Source organism: Giraffa tippelskirchi, chromosome 9 (genome assembly GCF_054371585.1).
Source record: "Giraffa tippelskirchi isolate mGirTip1 chromosome 9, T2T-mGirTip1v1.2.pri, whole genome shotgun sequence".
Lineage (NCBI taxonomy): Eukaryota > Metazoa > Chordata > Mammalia > Artiodactyla > Giraffidae > Giraffa > Giraffa tippelskirchi.
This window is the reverse complement of record NC_137283.1, coordinates 81,619,836-81,627,742: the sequence shown is the minus strand read 5'-3', so window position 1 is coordinate 81,627,742 and position 7,907 is coordinate 81,619,836.

Below are 7,907 nucleotides of genomic sequence, written 5' to 3'. Positions count from 1 at the left end.
CTCCAGTAGCATATTGGGCATCTACTGACCTGGGGAGTTCATCTTTCAGCGTCCTATCTTTTTGCCTTTTCATACTGTTCACTAGACCATTCAGGTATGACCTAAATCAAATCCCTTATGATTATACAGTGGAAGTGACAAATAGATTTAAGGGACTAGATCTGATAGACAGAGTGCCTGATGAACTATAGACAGGTTCGTGACATTGTACAGGAGACAGGGATCAAGACCATCCCCATGGAAAAGAAACAGAAAAAAGCAAAATGGCTGTCTGAGGAGGCCTTACAAATAGCTGGGAAAAGAAGAGAAGCAAAAAGCAAAGGAGAAAGGGAAATATATTCCCATCTGAATGCAGAGTTCCAAAGAATAGCAAGGAGAGATAAGAAAGCCTTCCTCAGAGATCAATGCAAAGAAATAGAGGAAAACAACAGAATGGGAAAGACTAGAAATCTCTTCAAGAAAATTAGAGATACCAAGGGAACATTTCATGCAAAGATGGGCTCGAGAAAGGACAGAAATGGTATGGACCTAACAGAAGCAGAAGATATTAAGAAGAGGTGGCAAGAATACATAGAGGAACTGTACAAAAAAGATCTTCTCGACCCAGATAATCACGATGGTGTGATCAATCACCTAGAGCCAGACATCCTGGAAAGTGAAGTCAAGTGGGCCTTAGAAAGCATCACTACGAACAAAGCTAGTGGAGGTGATGGAATTCCAGTTGAGCTATTTCAAATTCTGAAAGATGATCCTGTGAAAGTGCTGCACTCAATATGCCAGCAAATCTGGAAAACTCAGCAGTGGCCACAGGACTGGAAAAGGTCAGTTTTCGTTTCAATCCCAAAGAAAGGCAATGCCAAAGAATCCTCAAACTACCGCACAATTGCACTCGTCTCACACGCTAGTAAAGTAATGCTCAAAATTCTCCAAGCCAGGTTTCAGCAATATGTGAATCATGAACTTCCAGATGTTCAAGCTGGTTTTAGAAAAGGCAGAGGAATCAGAGATCAAATTGCCAACATCTGCTGGATCATCGAAAAGGCAAGAGAGTTCCAGAAAAACATCTATTTCTCTTTTATTGACTATGCCAAAGCCTTTGACTGTGTGGATCACAATAAACTGTGGAAAATTCTGAAAGAGATGGGAATACCAGACCATCTGACCTGTCTCTTGAGAAACCTGTATGCAGATCAGGAAGCAAAAGTTAGAACTGGACATGGAAAAACAGACTGGTTCCAAATAGGAAAAGCAGTACATCAAGGCTGTATATTGTCACCCTGATAATTTAACTTTTATGCAGAGTACATCATGAGAAACTCTGGGCTGGAAGAAACACAAGCTGGAATCAAGATTGCCGGGAGAAATATCAATAACCTCAGATATGCAGATGACATAACCCTTATGGCAGAAAATGAAGAAGAACTAAAGAACCTCTTGATGAAAGTGAAAGAGGAGAGTGAAAAAGTTGGCTTAAAGCTCAACGTTCAGAAAACTAAGATCATAGCATCTGGTCCCATCATTTCATGGGAAATAGATGGGGAAACAGTGCAAACAGTGTCAGACTTTACTTTTATGGGCTCCAAAATCACTGCTGATGGTGATTGCAGCAATGAAATTAAAAGACACTTACTCCTTGGAAGGAAGGTTATGACCCACCTAGATAGCATATTTAAAAGCAGAGACATTACTTTGCCAAAAAAAAGGTCCATCTAGTCAAGGCTATGGTTTTTCCAGTGGTCATGTATGGATGTGAGAGTTGGATGGTGAAGAAAGCTGAGCACCGAAGAATTCATGCTTTTGAACTGTGGTGTTGGAGAAGACTCTTGAGAGTCCCTTGGACTGCAAGGAGATCCAACCAGTCCATCCTAAAGGAGATCAGTCCTGGGTGTTCATTGGAAGGACTGATGTTGAAGCTGAAACTCCAATACTTTGGCCACCTCATGTGAAGAGTTGACTCATTGGAAAAGACCCTAATGCTGGGAAGGATTGAGGGCAGGAGGAGTGGGGGACGACAGAGGATGAGATGGCTGGATGGCATCGTCGACTCGATGGACATGGGTTTGGGTGGACTCCGGGAGTTGGTGATGGACAGGGAGGCCTGGTGTGCTGCGATTCATGGGGTTGCAAAGAGTCGGACACGACTGAGCGACTGAACTCAACTGAACTGAATCATGTTATAAGACATTGAATGGAGCCTTTTGAAGATATCAATGCCACTCTTGGTTACTCAAGTTTGAACAGAATCTGCTATGGTACTTTAATGCTGATGTGCTCAGTCATAGCCAACTCTTTGCGACTACATGGACTGTAGCCTGTCGGGTTCCTCTGTCCATGGTATTTTCCAGGCAAGAATACTGGAGTATATTGCCATTTCCTTCTGCAAGGTTATTTAATGGTGGTGTGTAAAAATGCAGAGTTTTGGCCTCCATGCTCCATAGTGAAATCCAAAGGTCAATATACTTCCTCTTTATGAATAACCAATTACATGGGGAGCCTAAAGAGGGACTTCTTATCGGCTAAGACAAGTTAATGAGACTTGACTTGGAATCCTATCATGTATTATAGCTACTTTGGTGCTACAGTGTAGCTACATCTTCTCTGGCCATTACACATATTTTGATCTTAATGCCCCCAACAAAAGCATCTCACCTAAAGAATGTGTCTTTATTGGTGACTGACTGCATTATCTCTGATTACATCACGGGATAGGAATTCAGTGTCTTTGTGTGTAAGAGCAAGAAGTGTGATTTAAAATTCATACAGTGGTTGTAGGGAAGGAAATGATGGTGTGAACAGCTAAACAAAACTTTCACCTAGTTACATAATATCATTGTAATGGGGAAATTAACTTATTTGATTTGGATTATTTAAAAAGTAATTGTTACAATTGTTTAAAGCAGAAAATAAGAAAGAATAATAGTAGGGTATTAAAGTTAGTGATATCATATCAGTAGACATTATTTTAAGAAACTTACAAGCCCATTTGGAAGTTCCCAGTTATCAATATAGAAATGTTCATAGACATAAAGTATACTCATTTTTTCTTTTTCTTTTCTTTCTTTAGGTAATTCATTGATTAATTTTTTAAAAAAAGCAAAATACTGGAAGCGCAAATATTCAGATTAACAGATGATAGACTCCTCTCAGCAGAGACAATAACAAAAGACTTTATAATTCTTCTCACCAGAAGTGTACTTAGTTACAATTCAGTCTTGCAAGTCTTTTTTTGTTTTCAAGCACACTTCATTACAATAGAATTGTTCTCTATTCTTGTCAAGTTTTTGATCCCTCTACAAAAATTCAACCAATATAAAAAGTGTTCATGTTCTTTTCACCCAATTATCATAATACTAGGAGTATTTGATTCAAAATCTGGGACCAGAAATTCTTATACTCTTGTCTTCCAGACTCTAGTCCCTTCTTAAGAAGACTCTTTGCTTTCACTCCCACATTCCAACCCCGGCAGAATTAGGCATCACTTCTTCTTATATATATATACAATATATATAAGTATTTATTTGGCTGTGCCAGGTCTTAGAATCTTTAGTTGCAGCATGTGGGATCTAGTTTCCTGAGGGATCGAACCCAGGCCCTCTGTTTTGAGAGCGCTGAGTCCCACTTCCCCATCAGGGAAGTCCTAGGCATCACTTCTCAGGGTTCCCATAACGCCCAGCAGAAAACATGTTATACATTTTATCTTGCCGTACTGTAATTGTTTACAGAAGGGTCACTTTTGAGGACAGCATCTTTTCACAGTTGTATTACTCTCCCCTCCAACCCCGATCTCCATCACTTAGATCAGTGCATAGTAAATGCTCACAGAAACTTTTGTCAGATCCATCCAAGGAGAAGAGTTCTTAGAGGCAACACAGGCAGTTCTGAAACATATGGTATGGTTTTTGCTAAAGATGTTAACATGTGGCTGATATCAGAACAGAGCCAAGCAAAGCAGTAATTGTTCCAGGTATTCGTAGAAAACTCAGATCTCCATTTCTTTTCATCTTTCCATTCCTGGAACAATTGCTGTTCATTTCTAGTAATAGAAAGTTAGTGCTAACTGACCCTTCCTTCTTCAATGGAGAACATAGTTGTCTCAGCAAAGAAAATGGGCTGCATAGAACTCAGACCATCTTAAGAAGAACCTGCCCTGAGACAGGTGAAGACACAGGTGTGACTCATCATAGCAACCATCTCCACCATTAGAGGACTGAGTCACATTTTCACAGTAAAAATAAGGACATTGGGAGAGTTCACTGGAAATCAGAGCATTTAAGAATTCAGTCTTCATGCCATTAAAGCACATTTCGACCTGTAGGAGGTAAAATCCTTGAAACTGTGTCCCCCTCTCTCCTGTCTCTTCAGATACCAATTTGTGTAAGCGGCATGGGCCTCAGTTACCAGAAATAATATCACGCCTGCTGAGCTGCTACTGCAATCATAATTCTTGGAACCACCGGGAGTTTTGTGTGCCCCCCTGCACTATAAATAGATGATTTTGTCTTCCTGTGTGACATACTACCAAAGGCATGCTTTCACTCTGCCTAATGATGAGCTACAGAACATATGCCACACTCTTCTCAAACTTTAATACTACTGGAGCCCATTATACAGAGTGAAGTAAGCCAGAAAGAAAAACACCAATACAGTATACTAATGCATATATATGGAATTTGAAAGATGGTAACGATAACCCTATATGCGAGACAGAATAAGAGACACAGATGCATAGAACAATTTTATGGACTCTGAGGGAGAAGGTGAGGGTGGGACATTCTGGGAGAATAGCATTGAAACATGTATATTATCATATGTGAAACAGAACACCATTCCATGTTCGATGCATGAGACAAAGGCTCAAGGCCAGGGCAATGGGATGACCCAGAGGGATGGGATGGGGAGGGAGATGGGTGGGGGGTCCAGGAAGGGGAACACATGTAAACCCATGGCTGATTCATGTCAATGTATGGCAAAAACTATTACAATATTGTAAAGTAATTAGCCCCCAACTAAAATAAATAAATTTATTAAAAAAAAAAAACACTTTAATACTAATTAACATTCCTTTGGTACAATAGGCAAGACAAAGGAAAACTTGCCTTAAATTTTTAAAAAGTTAACCCCATCTTCAAGTACACATTTTCACAAATCTAAAATCTTAATTGCACTAATAGAACAACTAAAAATTATTATAATAAGTTTGCTTTAAGTTTGCCATGTTAAGTATTTTTCTCAGACCATGACTCCTCTCTGCCTTACAGTGCACCAAAGGGAGGGAGTCAAGTCTAGAATTCTCTGTGCAAATTCAGTCAGTTCAGCCGCGCAGTCCTGTCCGACTCTTTGCAACCCCATGAACCGCAGCATGCCAGGCTTCCCTGTCCATCACCAACTCCTGGAGTCCACCCAAACCCATGTCCATTGAGTCGGTGATGCCATCCAACCTATCTCATCCTCTGTCGTTCCCTTCTCCTTCTGCCTTCAATCTTTTCCAGCATCAGGGTTTTTTCCAATGAGTCAGTTCTTCGAATCAGGTGGCCAAAAGTACTGGGAGTTTCAGCATTAGTCCTTCCAATGAATATTCAGGACTGATTTCCTTTAGGATTGACTTGTTGGATCTCCTTTCAGTCCAAGGGACTCTCAAGAGTCTTCTCCAACGTCACAGTTCAAAAGCATCAATTCTTCGGCGCTCAGCTTTCTTTACAGTCCAACTCTCACATCCATACATGACAACTGGAAAAATCATAGCTTTGACTAGACGGACCTTTGTTGGCAAAGCCCTCTCTGTGCAAAGGCTCTGCCAAAGAGATTAGTGTGTCACTATCACTTTAGGTGAATCTGTACTCAATCAATAATTTATTTGTGTCACTGATACTACTTGTGAGTTCTTTTGTCTTGTTATTCTTTACAAGGAATAAAGAGTAAGATTATTCTAAACAGTAACGTAAAACTGAGTTATTAATAATCTTTTAGGAAAAATACTCAAATATAGCAATAACAATCAAAAAAGATAGTAAACAATCTGTCTTTGATACTATCCAAGATAAGCCAGCCTGCTATCATGACTTTCTTGATTTCACATTCTAATCTCATTGTCTGCTGCTAGATCCTATTTTTGGGATTCTGTGTCCTACCAACCACCAGCACTGTCTTCTAAACATCTTTAAATCAAGCATGAAGCAATACCACAAAATACGGAATTGTTCATTAAATACCATATGCCAAGTAATGTGTTAGGCACAGGGAAATTAATAGGATCTAGCTTCTGCCTTGGAAAGTTTTATGGGGTACAAGACAGACAGAGTTTACAAAAATGGCTATCATAATGCAACGAATGCTTCAATAGAGGTATGCACAAGATACTGTGGAAGCACAGGGAAGGGGGTACCTACATTGATAGGCAACCAGGAAAACTTCATAAGCTAATTAATTGTAGAGTTTTAGGGGACGTGGAAAGAGAACTTTTCAGGTAAGAGGAGTTGCAGACCATGCCATGAGAAAGCATGGCAAACATTTTGGAAACCACAATTGATTTCAAAGACTAGAGAGTAACAGTAGAGAAGGAAGTAGCACTGGGAAGTCAAAGGCATAATTTGGAGACTCTTAAGTGTCAGCTAATTTGGACTTTCTCTAAAAGTTAATAGAGGGCCATTGAAGAATTCTAAGTAGGAGAATGACAAGATCAGATTAGCTTTTCTTTAAAAGGCATTGAATTTTTGAAAAATACAGGATGGATCAAATGGAGACAAGACTAGAAGTCATTGAATCAAGCTATTTCAGTACATCTTACTATAAACTGTTAGAGGGATGAATGAAGGAAGGGAGAACAAATGAAGGAAGGTTGACAGTAAAAAGTGGAGGGAGAGGGACACTTTGACATTTTTAGTAGATAGACTCAATCAAAACCGGCAGCCAATTATAATGGAAGTAACCCTTCAGCAATTCAAGTCTATGCCCCAACCAATAATGATGAAGAAGCTGAAGTTGATTGGTTCTATGAAGACCTACAAGACCTTCTAGAACCAACACCAAAAAAGATGTCTTTTCCATCATAGAGGACTAGAATGCAAAAGTAGGAAGTCAAGAGATACCTAGAGTAACAGACAAATTTGGCCCTGGAGTACAAAATGAAGCAGGGCAAAGGCTAAAAGAGTTTTGCCAAGAGAACGCACTGGTCATAGCAAACACCCTCTTCCAACAATACAAGAGAATACTCTACACATGGACATCACCAGATGATCAATACCAAAATCAGATTGATTATATTCTTTGCATCCAAAGATGGCAAAGCTCTGTACAGTCAGCAAAAACAAGACCGGGAGCTGACTGTGGCTCAGATCATGAACTCCTTACTGCCAAATTCAGAGTTAAATTGAAGAAAGTCAAGAAAACCACTAGACCATTCAGGTATGACTTAGATCAAATCTCTTACGATTATACAATGGAAGTGAAAAATAGATTCAAGGGATTAGATCTGATAGACAGAATGCCTAAAGAACTGTGGACAGAGGTTCGAGACATCATACAGTAGGATATGATCAAAACCATCCCCAAGAAAAGAAATGCAAAAAGGCAAAATGGTTGTCTGAGGAGGCCTTAAAAATAGCTGAGAAAAGAAAAGCTAAAGGTAAAGGAGAAAAGGAAAGATATACCCATTTGAATGCAGGGTTCCAAACAATTGCAAGGAGGGATAAGAAAGCCTTTCTCAGTGATCAATGCAAAGAAATAGAGGAAAACAATAGAATGGGAAAGACTAGAGATCTTTCAAGAAAATTAGAGATAGCAAAGGAACATTTCATGCAAAGATGGGCTCAATAAAGGATAGAAATGGTATGGACCTAACAGGAGCAGAAGATATTAAAAAGAGGTGGCAAGAATACACAGAAAAACTAAACAAAAAAGAACTTCATGAC